Source organism: Strix aluco, chromosome 2, assembly GCF_031877795.1.
Source record: "Strix aluco isolate bStrAlu1 chromosome 2, bStrAlu1.hap1, whole genome shotgun sequence".
Lineage (NCBI taxonomy): Eukaryota > Metazoa > Chordata > Aves > Strigiformes > Strigidae > Strix > Strix aluco.
In genome coordinates, this window is record NC_133932.1 from 4,847,035 (window position 1) to 4,863,424 (window position 16,390).

Below are 16,390 nucleotides of genomic sequence, written 5' to 3' on the forward strand. Positions count from 1 at the left end.
CCGACATAGAAAGAAAAGCTGATTGCTGTACAGTCATCTATGCAAGACAGTTCAAGTCCTAAAGTTTTACAGGAGTCTAAACCTGCTCCTTTCACAGGTATTTCCTTCTTTTCAGCAGATCAGGTTTTTAGTAGTGCATTAAGCTAACAGTTTCTAACACCTCTTTTATTCAACACTTATAATCCTATTACCTCTCCCTATTAAAAAAAGCCACCAACTGCACCGAGAAATGGTGAAGTCATGGGCTATTAAAAAAAACACAAACAAAAGAAACCCAGTCCTCAGACAAACACTCTTTCCACTTCTCACGATTTCACACCAAATGAAGCAAGCACATAAAACCACTCACTGCTGCTGCCACATCCCTCCTTCCTGTAGGGCAGCCACTCCAACAAAGTATGGAGCACGCTACACAAGCAGCAGACTTTTCATCCAGGAAACCCCACACCATAAAGAGATCTCTGTTACCTCTCACATGCTGCAGGAAAGAGTCAGGTCAAAACTCGCAGGATGACTGAAAAAAAAAAGAGCCAACACATCTCGCTTTTCCCCAGCCCTAAAAGGCTCCCTAGTGCCGTTCCACACGCTCCTCCCTCGGCTCATGTCCCAGTGTGGGATGGCAGACAGCCTCTCTCCTTTCTCCCTAGCACAGCAGAACCAGCACGGGGGCACGCAGGCGTCTCTTGACAGAGCGCTGTGCCAGAAGCAATACTGCATCCAAATAACTACTGTAACAAACCATCCGACTAGAAGCAAAGGCTCAAGCCTTTGCTTCTAAAAGCAAACCACAATTTCTGTTGGAACCCTTTAAGTATCTGCTCCATTTGGAGATTTTTTTTTGGGAGATGCCATCCTTCTTAGTAGGTCAAGCTGCCCGCCCTCCTGTCCATACCTGTGAAGGAGTCCAGGCGCTCCCACCGCACTCCTCTTCCTTATCACCCTGACATACCTGCTGGTGACAGTGTCACCACGGGCAGAAGCATGTACTTTATGCCTGGCTTATTGACCAGTCTTTTCACAAAAGGTAACCTTATACAAGGTTGTTCCTCACTGGTGCTTTTTCTACCACTCTGCCCTGTAACACTCCTCTAGCAACCTCACAGACTCATCAGGAGGGAAACAACTGAGGTGTCTCTTCTCCACTTTGCCCATCTGGGGCTCTTCCAGGCTGCCAGGGCAGCAGCAGGGCAATGTCAGCCGAGCACACAGCTGCCAGGAACAGTTTTGCTGCAAAACTACCTAAGCCTCCTCCCTAGCCACTGTATATTAAGCTGACAAACAGATTTCCTTCAGTAGAGTTACACCTACGTTAGGGGAATTTATGAGCACACACACGTCAGGTAAGGGGTGGGATTTTCTCATGCTTCCAGTCAACACACTGATAATGCCAAAACACCACAGAAAGGATGAGGCCTGAGTACACACAGGGTACACAGTTCAGACGGATTGTATTAAAGGTGGGAGAGAAAGGATAGGTACAGCCTCATGACAAGTGTTAATTTCCTGTAACTCAAACCTGTTTAAACTCTTTGTGCAACACGTACATTCCAAGCAGGTAGATATTTCAAAGCCTCCCCAGTAAGCCTCCTCTGTGCCACAAAGGTCTTATTTATTATTAGAACTGCACAAGAGTTTTTGGGAAAAACTTCCTTGTTTCAGACATTCACTAGCGCAGAAAAAGCCTTCAGGCCTACTGTGTGGTTTAACTGGCCAGCCACAAAAATCAGTCCAGCCTGGATCTTGACTGTCACTGTCTCCCCTGCCTCTCCGCTTCAGTCCCCAAACTATACTTTCTTTGCACCAGCATCAGCTCTCATGCAAACATGGGGTTAGCCAGAGCAGGAGGCAAGCAGTATTTCTAGTAACCTTCCATGATCCTCCGTCTACCCTTCCCACTGAAGAAGGTCAGAAGACCTCGTACAACTACCAGCAGAAAAACAGTAGCTCAGCTTACGGTGCAACAGGAATGGTTATTTTAGGAGGATGATAATATACATTTCCAGGCAATAACATTCTACAAACTGCTTCAAACCAGACAGTTTTAAAGAGGAAATGTATGAGTTAAAAAAAAAAACAGACCAAGGTGTATTTGTGGACCTGATTAGAATAACAGCCCCTGCCAGCTAAAACATTCCAGATGTGTTAAGAATACAAACAGATGTGCTGGCTCCACACTCTTTTTTTATTTATTACTTGATAACTGCTTGATACTCAGTGTAAAAGAACAAAAGTACTGGCAGCTCCAACTCTCTGAATTACAGATAAAAAAATCTGTAACACACCAGGAAATAACCTAGATACTTAGCTTACATCACTTATTGATGCATGTGGGCATCACAGAAGAAGCGACTGCAACAGATGTAAACGAGGGAGGGCTTGGCAGGCAAATACAATAAATCGATTCCATACAAAAGGAACATCATAGCAGGAAAGCACTGAAAGAGAACTCTCCATATATCTTTAACTGACATGCAGGACCGAGAAGAAAATAGGAGCACCTCAGTGTCTCACCTATCCCTATAATTGGACACTATTGCTCTTCCACCCATCATTACCCCAGACAAGGAACACTATTCCTGTGTTCCGACCTGCTTTGGTTTAGGATCAGAGCTGAACAACTTGCTCCACAGGACAGAAGCAGCAGTCCCTGAGCACTGGTATGCCAAAGTCCCTTGTCCTCTGAATAGGTGTCACTGATTTTCTGGTTGCCAGACACCCACCCAGCCACACTCTCACTTGCCCCCTCCCCAACAGGACAAGGGGGACAATGAGATGAAAAAGCTCATGGGTTGAGATAAAGACAGGGAGATCACTTACCAATCACAGGCAAGATTGACTCAACTTGGGGAAAATTAATTTATTGCCAATTAAAAAAACAGAGTAGGATAGTGAGAGACAAAAACTACAACACCTGCCCTCCACTCCCTTCTTCCCAGGTTCAGCTTCACTCCTTCATTCCCAGCTCCTCTACTCCCCACCCCACAACAGTGCAGGGGGATGGGGAACAGGGGTCAGTCCATAACAACTCCTCTCTGCCACTCCTTCCTCCTCCTCCTCATGTTTTACCCCTGCTTCAGTGTGGGTCCTTCCCACAGGGTACAGTCCTTCACAAACTGCTCCAGCACAGGCCCTTTCCATGGGTCCCAGCTCCTGCTCCTGCTCACAGGCTGCAGTCCCACCAGGAGCCTGCTCCAGCATGGGCTCTGCACGGGCTGCAGCCTCCTCCAAGGCATGCCTGCCTGCTGCGCCGTGGGGTTCTCCGTGGCCTGCAGGGTGGTATCTGCTCAGCGTGGTCCCCTCCACAGGCTGTAGGTGGGTAGATATCTGCTCCACACAGGAGTGCCTCCTCCCCTCCTCCTCCTCTGACCTTGGCCTTCACAGAGCTGTTTCTCACTTTTTCTCTTGTTTTGATTTTTTCCCCCCCCTCTCTCCTCTTACAGCTGCTGTACAGCATTTTGCCCTTTCTTAAATACATTTTCCCCAAGGCACCATCAGCTCAGGCGGTGGGCTCAGCCTTGGCCAGTTTCAGGGCTGGCGAGAACTGGCTGTGTTCAGCACGGGTGCAACCCCCAGCCTCTTCTCACAGAGGCCACCCTGCACTACCACCTTGCCACCTACACTCGATACAGCATTCCATTAGCTGACGTGAAATACCGACTTAAAACTGGTTTAAAAGACCCAGCGCATTGCTTGAGACATATAGCTTCTTAATGATTACTCATATTGATTAACTCAGAATGCATGTAATTTTCTGCCTGCTAGTACACCCAGGCAACAGTGTCCTCTCCACCCTGAACCTCCAGCCACAGCACCCACGTGTGAGTTCACTGTCCTCTACTGACATCCAGAATAGTAACGATACACTTCTACCACCTCAGATTAACTGACCACCACTCTCTGACTGTTCATCTAGACAGTCATCGCTACAGGGCATAACCACAGCTATGCAAATCTATCTTCAGGTAGACAAATTTGAGGCAACAATTTCACCAATGCAGAAGAAATTTCAGTTGATGTTTTCACGTAATACAGGGCCCTAGAGTAATCTTGGCTTTAGATATAAAGTGCTGGAACAAGAGTAATGCTATCTCAAATATTAGATAGTGGATATACAGCTACTTTCAACATTTCCAGGCAATTTGGTGAGCAAGCAGCAGACATTTTTATATAGTCACGTTTCACTTACAAAACAGAGGCCCAACTCTTGGCAAATACTCAGCACCTAAAACATCCCATTAAGATTTCTGAGATTACCAAAGGAGAAACTTATGCTTCCTCTACAAAGCAAGTACGGAGCTTTTGCTGCAAATGACCCAACATCATCATCAAGCACAGGCCAACTGAGCGGGTGCTACTCCAATACTCCCGTACAGTTTTCACTTTCCTAAGAGATAATGAACTCTGATTTTCTGCTAGGAAATGCAATCTAACATCTCCAGGCCAAGAAACACATTTATGAATGGCCTCTTGTTACACAACTACAGCTGAGCCACTGACCTCATGAAAAAGGCACAGCGCTGTCAGGGTGCAGTCAAAGAGACAGAGCGAGGCATACAGAGAACAGTACTGGCACACCCTGTAACTACCTCAGTGCTTACCACAGAAAGTATCTGTTAAAAAAAACACAGCACAACTTCAAAACATCTTCCCCCCAAGGTCAGTGGAATATCCTGAAAAAGCACATGGTAAAACAGATTTCTGTGAACACAGGAATCTCATGTATAATGGAAAGCTAAGGTCATGATTCAACTCCGCAATACCCTTTTTCTGGCAGCTGCTGCCTTGCTGGAGTGGGTGCCAGATGTCAGAGAACTTGCCACTTTACAAAAATAAAAATAATTTAAAAATACCCATAAACAAAAACCAAACCTCAACACACTTCTGGCCAAATTCCTCACTCACCTTTCTCCTGAACAAAAACACCATCTGAGAAAAATATTATATTAAAACAGTGCACATTCTTATTTTAGCTTTAAATACTTCACAATTAGTTTTTTAAACCAAAGGGCCAACCACAGAAAGCTAAAGCAATACAGGACAGAAGTTCAGGTAAGATTATAGACCTGTGGCTACTTAAGCCATTTATAATTTTCAATTTACAACTACCTATGAACAAAGTTGTAAGAAAATTAAAACTAATACAGTTGTACATTTATCATGAATGCATAACTAAGAACAGAATCCCATTATTTGTTTCTCATAGAGGTACTTCAGCATGAGAACTGCACCAAAGACATTCCAGTCAAAGCTTCCTTAGGCAAGAATAGATTTTACTTTTTTTTTTTTTCCCCAGTCTTAGTAAGGATTACAAGTTGTCAGTGCATACTGCAAAGACAGCTATCAAGACACTGTGCAGATGGCATGATTTTGTTAAGCTATTAAATGTACAGAACCTGTTCCATGTTAGAACACAATTTACATCTATGCAAATTTTCAACCAATCTGCAGATGGATTTTTATGCAGGAGAAAAGTTTCAAACATACAATTTAAGAGCTCTAACTCCCATCCTTTGGAAGTGTCATGGCCTAGAACAGCGTTTGACAGAATTCAAAACTGTTCCAACAATTCTAGTTCAACCTAGCAACAAGCAATTTTAATCAAATGCTTGTGGAAGTAATTCTAAAAACATACCCACCCACCCCCCGAGAATCAGGATACTATTAAACCTTTTGGACAAGCAGCTCAGTAAAATTTCAGGCAGTGGGAGACAGCGTATCACTCTTCCTCACACCCAGTTACTGTATTCCCCACCTCACCAGATCTTGCTGGGGAGTGTGGAGAACTAAAGGTGAGATGTGATGTGGCCTCCTCCTCTCCTACTCCCTCATGGTTGAAGAGCTCCTGTGCCTCTACAACCCTCCTCCTCCTCACCCAAGAAGCAGCAGCCAGGCTCTAGCCCTTTTGAGGAAAAAGGGAGAAGGTAGAAGGGGATAACACTTAATTCAGAAGCAGAGTAGGGGAAGTGGTTCCTTTACAACCCTTCACTTCTCATTTCTGTGCAGGTATTATCCCTCCCCAAGTCACTGATGACTAAGATTAGCTGCAAGAGTTCAGAGTCAACTACAGGACTGAAGACTGAGGGGGATACAAGATTAGTGCTGCAGATGCCCCAGCAACATCGGATCTGCAAATTTTGCTATTGTTTAGAGTTGCATACATTTAGAATCATCATGGTATCAGTTTAAAAGGATTATTTGAATTATAATGTAACTTGATCCCACTATTCACTGCCTGACAAGTGATATCCAGTTGTCGCTCTCAGCAGCAGCGCTGCATATACGCTAAAAAAAGATTTAAGGACACCACGATGACACAATCATACCTGTAAGGCATGTTACTTGTAGGTATGGCGAAGCACTTCCAACAGAAAAAAAAAGCATGTAGACACAATACTTACCAAAACCCCTAAACATGTTAAAAACTATAAAGAAAAAAGTGATGGAAGCTGTCTCCCATTGTTTTACAGAATTTTCAAGGTCCCAGTTATACACAGCACAAAAAACCACACCTCTGAAAAAATGGCTAGCCCAGTTGCACACCTGTTGGGTGTCTTTTGGACTACATATTTGCCTAAACAAGCAGGTTTTTAACTGAACTCTTGCATCAAAGCAGGCAGTCATTCCACCAAGGCTTCAGAATCCCCAGACCTACCACCTTCAAACTAGCAAAACCCAAGTTCACCAAACTCATTCATGCAACTTAGATTTAGGATCACATAATAAAAAACACAAATCAAGCACCCCTCAACCTCTATTTCTTCCTACATATTATTTAAAAGATAAGAACTTGGCAACTCAAACCAGAGAGAAAAAGACAAACCCAAGCCTTCCAAAGTCGAAGTAACAAATTCCTTACTTCTAACTGAAAAGTATTTGTGAAAATGAAAAACAGCTGGTACAAAAATTACAAGGAAATACCTACATAAATGAGAAACAAGATACTTAAAGACAGTGTTTGTCAAGAAAACTTATTTACAGTAACAGTATCTTGGATGAAAGATGATATACTTCACAGTGTTAAAGAAAGGTTCATGAAACATTATCGAAGTTGAATAGAGAATAACACAAAACTCCAAAGCCATGCTTTTCAGCATTCTAAATTTAATCAGAGTATTTGTAATTAACAACAGAAGACTTACAGAATCATCACTGAGTTGCAGAGAAAAAAAATCTTTAGAGAAAGAGCATCTCACTTAAGCACCAACCTTACTGATAAGAAGTGTAAATATTTAAAGAATGTAGACAGATACTAAAGTTTATATCTTTGGGGTTTTTTTTTAATGACATCATCTCAATGACATCAAACTTTCACCTTCCTTTTCTCTCATCTTCTCTGTTAAATACTGAGCTCTTCCAAACTGACTCAGCTGTCCTTTGGGAACTTCCTTAGTTGTTAAGTGACAGGGTGAAAAGAACGTTAAATCCAGAAGAGATCTCCATTGTTAACTTGTTGAGACAAGCAGGTATTAGTAAGAAACTGACTCTATGCAGTCTCCTTTTTGGCTATTACTACCATAGTGCTGTGAAAATCTTAAGTCTGCAAGGTTTCTAACCATATCAGAGCTATACTTTAAAAATATTATGACTCGGAAACCCAACTTTCTCAGATATTCTCACCAGTAGCCCCACTTCTGCTTCCCCTCAAGACCTGCAAACACATTTCTACCATCACCGTTTTCACCAAACGAGGTGAACGTGTGCATGAACCTGTGCAAGCCTCCTCTCAAGCCCTCTGATCACTGTTCTGGCTCCTCCAAAGTAGCATCTAGAGCAACGAGTGAAGTTTGTCTCATCAGGGAGAAAATTTTAGTGAACAGCACCGCTTGCCTGTGCTCCAGTTTCTCCATGCGTGAAATGGAGAAAATACCAAGTACTGAATTTACCACAAAACCATTCAAAAGCTCTAGTTAAAATGAAAACACCGGTGCACTACATCCGTCCTCCTGACCTCCGAGCCCAATGCCACCTGGTGTATAACGGTTAGAGATGTAACTGTTCCCAGTTCTACCAGTAACGATATATTCACTACAATGAAATGATATACTGGCAGACTTATTTACAGGACCCCATCCCCAAGCTCTGCTCCTGACGTTCACCAGAGACCCCTGCAGAGGGATCCCCTGCGCGTACAGGGGACAGCCCAGGAGGGATGAGCTGCAGAAGCCGAGCTAAAGTTTTCTCCACATACCAGACGCTCCAAGTAGGAGGCACAATTAAACAACCCCCCCTTCGCTCTTTCGCTAGGGATGCAAAACTGAGACACCGCCCGGGAACTAGTTATCCCCACCACTCATTCCACATTTTTACCCCTTCCTCCACAATTTAACCCAGTCCCAACTCCCTTCCATCCTCTCACCGCCGCCGCTGTACCTCTCCGCTCGCTCGCCCGCCGCGGTGGGGGACAGGCCCACCCTCACGCCAGGCAGCCCCCTCGCCCTCCCCACTCCGTTTTCTGACCCACGCCCGTTACTTACGAGGCCCACGCCTGTGGGCGCCCACAGGGACACGCCGCGCGCTCCCGGCGCGGCCGCGCGCTCCCGTCCAACCGCCTCCCCGCGCGCAGGCGCCCTCTGCCGCGCGCAGCCCCTCCCCTCACCGCCCCTCCCCTCCCCTCCCCTCCCCTCACCGCCGCGTGCCGGGGGCGGGGCGAGCGCGTGGGGGCGGAGGGAGGTGAGGCGGAGCCGCCCTCCTTCCTCCCTCTCTCCCTTCCTCCCTCCCTTCCTCCCTCCCTTCCTCCCTCCCTTCCTCCCTCCCTTCCTTCCTCCCTTCCTTCCTTCCTCCCTCTCTCCCTTCCTCCCTCCCTCCCTTCCTCCCTCCCTTCCTCCCTCCCTTCCTCCCTCCCTTCCTCCCTCCCTTCCTTCCTCCCTTCCTTCCTTCCTCCCTCCCTCCCTCCCTCCCTTCCTCCCTTCCTTCCTCCCTTCCTTCCTTCCTTCCTTCCTTCCTTCCTTCCTTCCTTCCTTCCTTCCTTCCTTCCTTCCTTCCTTCCTTCCTTCCTTCCTTCCTTCCTTTTCCTTCCTTCCTTCCTTCCTTCCTTCCTTCCTTCCTTCCTTCCTTCCTTCCTTCCTTCCTTCCTTCCTTCCTTCCTTCCTTCCTTCCTTTTCCTTCCTCCCTTCCTTCCTTCCTTCCTTCCTTCCTTCCTTCCTTCCTTCCTTCCTTCCTCCCTTCCTTCCTCCCTCCCTCCCTTCCTCCCTCCCTTCCTCCCTCCCTTCCTCCCTCCCTTCCTCCCTCCCTTCCTTCCTTCCTCCCTCCCTCCCTTCCTCCCTTCCTCCCTTCCTTCCTCCCTTCCTTCCTTCCTTCCTTCCTTCCTTCCTTCCTTCCTTTTCCTTCCTTCCTTCCTTCCTTCCTTCCTTCCTTCCTTCCTTCCTTCCTTCCTTCCTTCCTTCCTTCCTTCCTTCCTTCCTTCCTTTTCCTTCCTTCCTTTCTTTCTTTTCCTTCCTTCCTTCCTTCCTTCCTTCCTTCCTTCCTTCCTTCCTTCCTTCCTTCCTTCCTTTTCCTTCCTTCCTTCCTTCCTTCCTTCCTTCCTTCCTTCCTTCCTTCCTTCCTTCCTTCCTTCCTTCCTTCCTTCCTTTTCCTTCCTTTCTTTCTTTTCCTTCCTTCCTTCCTTCCTTCCTTCCTTCCTTCCTTCCTTCCTTCCTTCCTTCCTTCCTTCCTTCCTTCCTTCCTTCCTTCCTTCCTTCCTTCCTTCCTCCCTCCCTCCCTCCCTCCCTCCCTTCCCCTCCCACCACACAGACCCCCTGCCGGAGGGATAGAGGGACCCCCACTGTGGCGGTCATTGGCTGCCCCCCACCACAGCAGCTCCTCGGCGGGGCTGGGTGTTGGCAGTAACGAGCCGTGCCGGCCTTCTCCATCTCTTTGCTTTTGGATTGCAGAGCAAACTTGGCAGGCCGACGTTTATCAGCAGAGGTCAGATGGTGCCGGCGGCTCAGCCTGGCCGGGGTGTTCGTGGCTGGGTGCCAGAGCGCTGCCAGGTCTCGCCGTTGGCGGGGATGCAGAAGGCTGAGGGAGCTGCAGGGGAGGTTTGAGAGTTGTGGGCATCACAGCATTTGCGTTGCTTGGTGCTTGTCAAAAGTTGAGAGTTTGGCTTCCTCTCAGAATGTATTATATTTAGCACTTATTTACAGCGATATTAAGTGGGGCTTGGCAGGAGTTCTCAGAATTTCAGAAATCAGAACTGGAGATGCCTGCTTCCACCACCTAACTGCACAGGACAGAGAAAGGTGTTCTTCCTTAATCATAGATCCAGTCACAAAAGGGCTTTTTGTGTCAAACGCTGACAGTGCAAACAAACCCCCTTCAAGTGTGCATGCCCACCTGGAGATGGCTGAAAGTGTTTATCTGTTACTAGTAAGTTTTCTTAATATTTGAGAAAAGCCTCAAAATTAAAGGTATTTTTGCCTGCAGTACAAATTGGATCACCATATGAATTAACCAAAGTCCCTATTGCGATAATGTAACATTTGTTGTTTCTCCGTGCAAAACTTTCCAGTGTACCTGCCCCTACCTGCAAAAAAGGAATAATTATTTTAAATTATTTGGTCAAAATAGCAAAGCCGTTTCACCAATAACGACAAGAAAAGCAAAAGGGGGGCAGTAGGGATGACCATGGTGCTGCCCTGCTGAGTCCAGCTGGCTCTAGGGTAAGCCTGCACACCTGCCTGTCGGGACCCGGAATACTCCACCCAGACTTCAGAGAGTTCCACCAAAGAGGGATCTGCTGTCAAGCACTGAAAAAGCCCTGCAAGAAAAAGGCAAAATTCATCTTCTTTTGTGGTAAGAAATCACTACTCTTAAAAGAACCAGAGAGGAGAAAACTTCTATTTAAAAGCGTAAAAAATTAAACGAAGCAAAATGTTGCAAATGTTTTTGCAAGAAAAAAAATAACCTTCACTGAAACTGTCAGAAATTGGTTTGGAGGGAGAATGAAGGATAGTCTGACATTCCTTCAGGTTGTAAATAGTGAAGGATGCTGATAATCCAAAATTAAGAGATATACGATATAAAAACTGTATGAGTGACCACCTTTCCAATGGTATCAGTCACACCTATTGATAGTTTTAGTCGAGTTTTATAATATTATGTAATTGCAAATCCAGATGCTACTTGCTGATTGTAATCAAACCTGTCAAAGCAGCATCCATCTCAAAGATAGCAAGTTTCTGTTAGTGCTGTGAGAATCAGAGCTATAGATACAGAAGACACTCTGCTGAGAGAGTGACAGAGAGCATTAGTCATCGTCTGACCCAGCCAAGAGTGTGTTGGCATCATCCGGCTTGTCAGTCCACAGCCATACCGCAGATTTAATCAGCGTGTATCTTAAGTCCCAACGCACACAGCAAATCACATTCTCATTCATCCTACAGGCCAACAAAAATAGGTAAGCAAACGGTGAGACACAAAGCTCTTGTGGTGGTCTCACAGGATGGGTGAGGGGAGAGAAGAGGCAGCCAAAGGGATGTGTGAAGATGCTAGAGGTGAATCGGGATGTGCAGAGGATCTGCAAGCGGGGTGTGGACTCGGAGGTATCAGGATTACTATGTTACAGGGGTAGAAAGAGCCTGTGCAGTGAAGGCAGTGCAGGGAAAGAATGCGCTCAGAGCAGCAATCAACTCCATTTATGGCCCAGGGAACACTGTTAAACTGATACAAACTATGGCTACACCTTCATAGAAGTCCCTCTTCACATTTTCCTCCACAAGCATTATCTGCAAATTTAACATTTGCCAAACTTTCTTTAATCAGGTTTCTTTCCTCTGGACTAAATGTTATGCTTGTTCTAAAAAATAAAACCCTCTTGTGGATCTCCTGGGAACAGAGCCTGTATTGAGAAAGGTCCTGAGGCTGGGGTCTCCTTCAGTGATCTGTCTTTAATCTTCTATTAAGCAAAACCTTACATTTTCTCTTACCTCAAAAATTCAGGTTGTCCTAGGTGAGATCTTTAGCTGTTGATTTTAATCTCACTTGTAGAATATGAGAACTGAAGCTACCCAGAATATCAGCCATGTATCACTGGGCCCCACGCCACATGCAAATGTAGTACAAGCTATTTTTTCCCCAAATGTCCCAGTGACTCAAGGTTTTCAAAGGGTAAAATGATATTTTTGAAATCTTTGAAAAAGACAAAGATCATTAGTTGTGGAAATAATGCCATCCAATAAATAATTATCTGTAAACTTAGCAGTAGGTATTTCAGTGGAATGCTCCATCTCCAGTTTGGAGAAGGACACACAGTATATGGCATGTTCAGTAACATTATTATGTTGAGGTGATGAACAGACTTTTTTTTTCCTGTCTGGAAAGTGGCAGTGATATCAGACAGAAAACCTGATACCTCATCAGTTTCCTTAGCACAGCGTAAATGGTTTCCCTCAGAAAGCAAATCTATACAGGTTCTTAGTGCTACTAAAAAATTACCAGTGAAGCAATCCTGGATGCAGTTTATCTCAATACAGTGTCATAGAAATATCGGAATTTCTAAGCAAACAGAATCAGAACATGGGTCATTCGGGTCTGTTTCTAGATAGCTGAGCTTGAATAGATTTTAAGGCCCTGCGGATTGGTTTCCTATTCACATAAACATCAGTGACCTGAAGTACAGAATCACAGAATCATCTCGGTTGGAAAGGACCTTGAAGATCATCTGGTCCAGCCATTAACCTAGCACTGACAGATCCCAACTACACCAGATCCCTAAGTGCTATGTCAACCCGCCTCTTGAACACCTCCAGGGATGGGGACTCCACCACCTCCCTGGACAGCCCATTCCAATGCCTGACTACCCGTTCTGTAAAGAAGTAAAATTGTTCCATAACACGACTTGTAGAAGATGTACGGAAGCACCGTTTTCCTGGATGCAGATACAAAGTCCACATCGGATGCTCTTCCCTGCAGCAAGAGTGAAAGCAGCCTTTCTTTTTTTGTCTCTGTTCTTCAGCCTCACAGTTTAAACGCAGGCCTTTACCTGAGAAATCTTTTGGATGAAAGCTGCTTGCCTGACGCAATGTGGCCTTGAAAGGTGAACAACAGCAGTGACACTTTCTTGCATGAAGATGTGATACAGAGGAACTTTTGGAAGGGAGGTTTGACTTCCCAGGCTGCGTTTTGTGCACAAAATCCAGCTGGTATTTGTGTGGGCACAAGAGGAAGTTCCACCTCACGTTTTTAGACATCAGTGACTCATGATCCCCATGACACTAGTATTCTCTGTCAGAATGTTAATATATCTGTGTTAAATCCAGAGGTCTGTGCTCCTGTTTTTACTGTGTCTTATTCAGCTACACCCTATTTTAAACCTTGGGGCTCAATCCTAGCACACACTAAGTAAACATTCTGCAGCACAGAATAACTTCCATGGAAATATGCCCTAGTGGTGATGTCTTACTGTCACGTTGTGAAGTCAGCCAAGCAGAGCTCACTTTAATGTGAGCCAGGTGCCGGTAACAGCATGGTGTCAGTAGCCAGGAGCTTAGAGAGGGCTTCAAAAGTCATCCCAGCAACTGGTGGACATTCAAGCAGTTGGTTCATGCTGAATTTCAAGTCGCTACAGACACACTGTTAGTGGTACCCAACCTCATCTGGATGCATGTACACAAGATGGAAACTAGGTCTTTGCTTTGTTGAGGTAAGGCTTTGACTCTCTAAGTAACAGGTAGATTTACAGGACTGTCCAGAGTCACACCCATTTGTGTCCCATAGACTGTGGGGCAATAGCCCTGGAGTAAAAGGATAGAGGGGATGTTTGATAAAAGGAAAAAGGAAGGAGTTAAATCGGTAAGACTGGAAAGGGATTTGAAACAGGATGGAGAGTGAGTGACAAAGAAAAAGGGTTTACGTCTTCTAAGGGACAGCAGAAAACAGACACAAAGCATGGCAGAAGTGAGAAGTAGATGAAAAGGGCATTAACCTGAAATACCAGAAAGGAAATGAGCGTTAGAAGAAAACAGGAACAGGTAAAGACGGGCAAAATCAAGTGTGCTACTGGCTGAGCGTGTAAGAAGTTTTATACAGTTAGCATTTGCTGGTGTACCGGCCAGTGGGGGAAGTGGTGGTACGGTGACTCAGTACTAGTGTTTTATCAAAGTCCCTGCAGCGGTTACACTTTTAATCAGAGAGGAAGGATCTTTTTGAACATGGGCCTCTGTACTTTCCTGGGATTTTCATAGATGTAAAATCCATGTTTCACATGATAAAGTCCCACGCAAGGATCAGTTAAAACACTAGGGGGATTTCACAAGATTTAACAAGGGTGGTCTCATCTTTCACATTCTGCCTGAGCTGCTCCTTGTTCCTCAGTCCTTAGTTTCCTTAACTCACTCTGGATTACAGTGGTCTTACAAATATGAGGAGAGCAAGGACCCAAACATTCACAAATGTCTCTGATGAACTCGGTGATAAAAATACAACACACCATGGATCGGCCACAAGGACCCTGGCAGATAAATGCAAGGTTTTTCTGAAATAGTGTTATCAAGGATACAGGGGAATAAATTGTGCTCTGCGGTTGTCCTGGGCTCGTTTCCATGTGAGAATGAGAAAGGAAAAGACAGGGTGCCCAAGCCTCCATAAGATTTCATTGAATTCTGTATGCAAAACCATTATAAGTAGTATGCTAGGGAGGAGGGTGTGTAAACCTTGAAACATGCAGCCAGAGTTGTTGTCATTAGCCTAACTTTTACAAATAACACTAAGTTACTTCTTTGAGTCAAAACACGTAGCAGCTGTCAGATTCTTCTGCATGTATCCAGACTTAAACTGGCGTTCAGACTTGCAGCTGAGAAGGAATTTCTCCCTGTGGAATTAGCACAGACCTCTGTCCCCTACCTTACCGTGCCCTGTCGCACCGCTCCACCAGCTAAGATCTCCTGGGCGTATTTTACACAGAGAGCAGCTTTCTCTTGGAGCAGGGGCCTCAGGCCTTAGCGACACCTGGACTGAGGTTAAGAACAATTTATTTTTTGAATGATTTCACATTTTAGTTTGGGCTTTTTTTCAGGTGATCCAGAACAACAGAATGCCTTGGCAGATTTCCTAGTACAAGGTGTGTATTTACAGAGGTGCAGACACAGGACTATGGCCAGAGTCTGCTGGTACAGCTGGGCTCTCACTGGTCATTTCTGTGGCTACGGGGAGAAGGATGAGCAAAGCTGAGGTGCGAGGGCAGTGAGGTCTGTTCAGAGCGCAGCAGCTGTGGTCCTGGTCACAGACATGAATATTATCTGAAGATACTGCTGAGGCTGGAGGAAAAAAAAGTGAATGTATGAGAGACAGACCCTGGTATGCTGGCAAGGAATAAGGAGGGAGAATTCTGTATCAGAAACAAGCCCAACCACACTGATAAGCCAAAGAGACTTTATCAGAGCAACTTCCAGACCATCGTTTTAAAACAGAACAATGGAGAGAGTTGGTCAGGCCAGCTCTATCCCATTTATCATAGACTTACTGGCATGAGTTACCGGGTTCTCAGGGTAAGACTTTTAAGTGGTGCATCCCCACACAGAATTGTCTATTGCTCACACGCAAGATTATTTCTTTCCTCCAGTACTTCCTCTCCCTCCCTGGGAGAGCCTTCTTGTTGTGATTGTGAAAGCTGATCACCCGCAGAGATAACCTTTTCACCGGCGCAGCAGCCCAGCCGGGGGCTGGCGCCTACAAGCGGGTCCAGGACTCGCTGAACGCCGCTCAAGAAAGCCTTGGGGTTGCTTTTGTGTCAACCACCCGCCAACCTTTGAATATTTGCTGCCGCTTGGTGGCTATTGCAGATACTACCCCATGTCCCTTCCCCACCGCCCGCCCTTCTGTAGGGGCCCTGGGGCTGTCCCGAGTACCTGTGGGCAACTGCTAAGATATTCGGGTGGCCCAGGTCCTCCCCAGCGAGGCATCGCCATCACATCGGCTGAGGGTGGCAGTGGCGGAGGGTGTCCAGTCACAGAATCACAGAATCATCAATGTTGGAAAAGCCCTTGAAGATCCTCCAGTCCAACCATTAACCTCACACTGACCGTTCCCAACTCCACCAGATCCCTCAGCGCTGGGTCAACCCGACTCTTCAACCCCTCCAGGGATGGGGACTCCCCCCCTGCCCTGGGCAGCCCATTCCAACGCCCAACAACCCCTTCTGCAAAGAAATACTTCCTAAGAGCCAGTCTGACCCTGCCCTGGCGCAGCTTGAGGCCATTCCCTCTTGTCCTGGTGCTTGTTCCTTGGGTCAAGAGACTCATCCCCCCTCTCTGCACCCTCCTTTCAGGGAGTTGTAGAGGGTGATGAGGTCTCCCCTCAGCCTCCTCTTCTCCAGACTAAACCCCCCCAGTTCCCTCAGCCGCTCCCCATCAGACCCGTGCTCCAGTCATGGGATGAATAATTTTTTTGGCTGTAATGAAGCAGTTAATTATGATTT

At 46.0% G+C, this 16,390-nt stretch overlaps 1 protein-coding gene across 3 annotated transcripts in view; it reads right to left on the reverse strand.

Moving 5' to 3' along the window:
• B4GALT4 (beta-1,4-galactosyltransferase 4) overlaps window positions 1-8,556 on the reverse strand; it is a 37,192-nt gene extending 28,636 nt beyond the window's left edge. The window contains exon 1 of one of the 3 annotated variants that reach the window (XM_074808682.1): window positions 8,475-8,556. The gene's annotated coding sequence lies outside the window, so the exon portion shown is untranslated. Of the gene's footprint in view, window positions 1-468; window positions 527-892; window positions 1,207-8,474 lie in introns of those variants that run through there. The other 2 variants (XM_074808696.1, XM_074808689.1) reach the window with 2 other exon arrangements.
• Window positions 8,557-16,390: the final 7,834 nt, after the last annotated feature.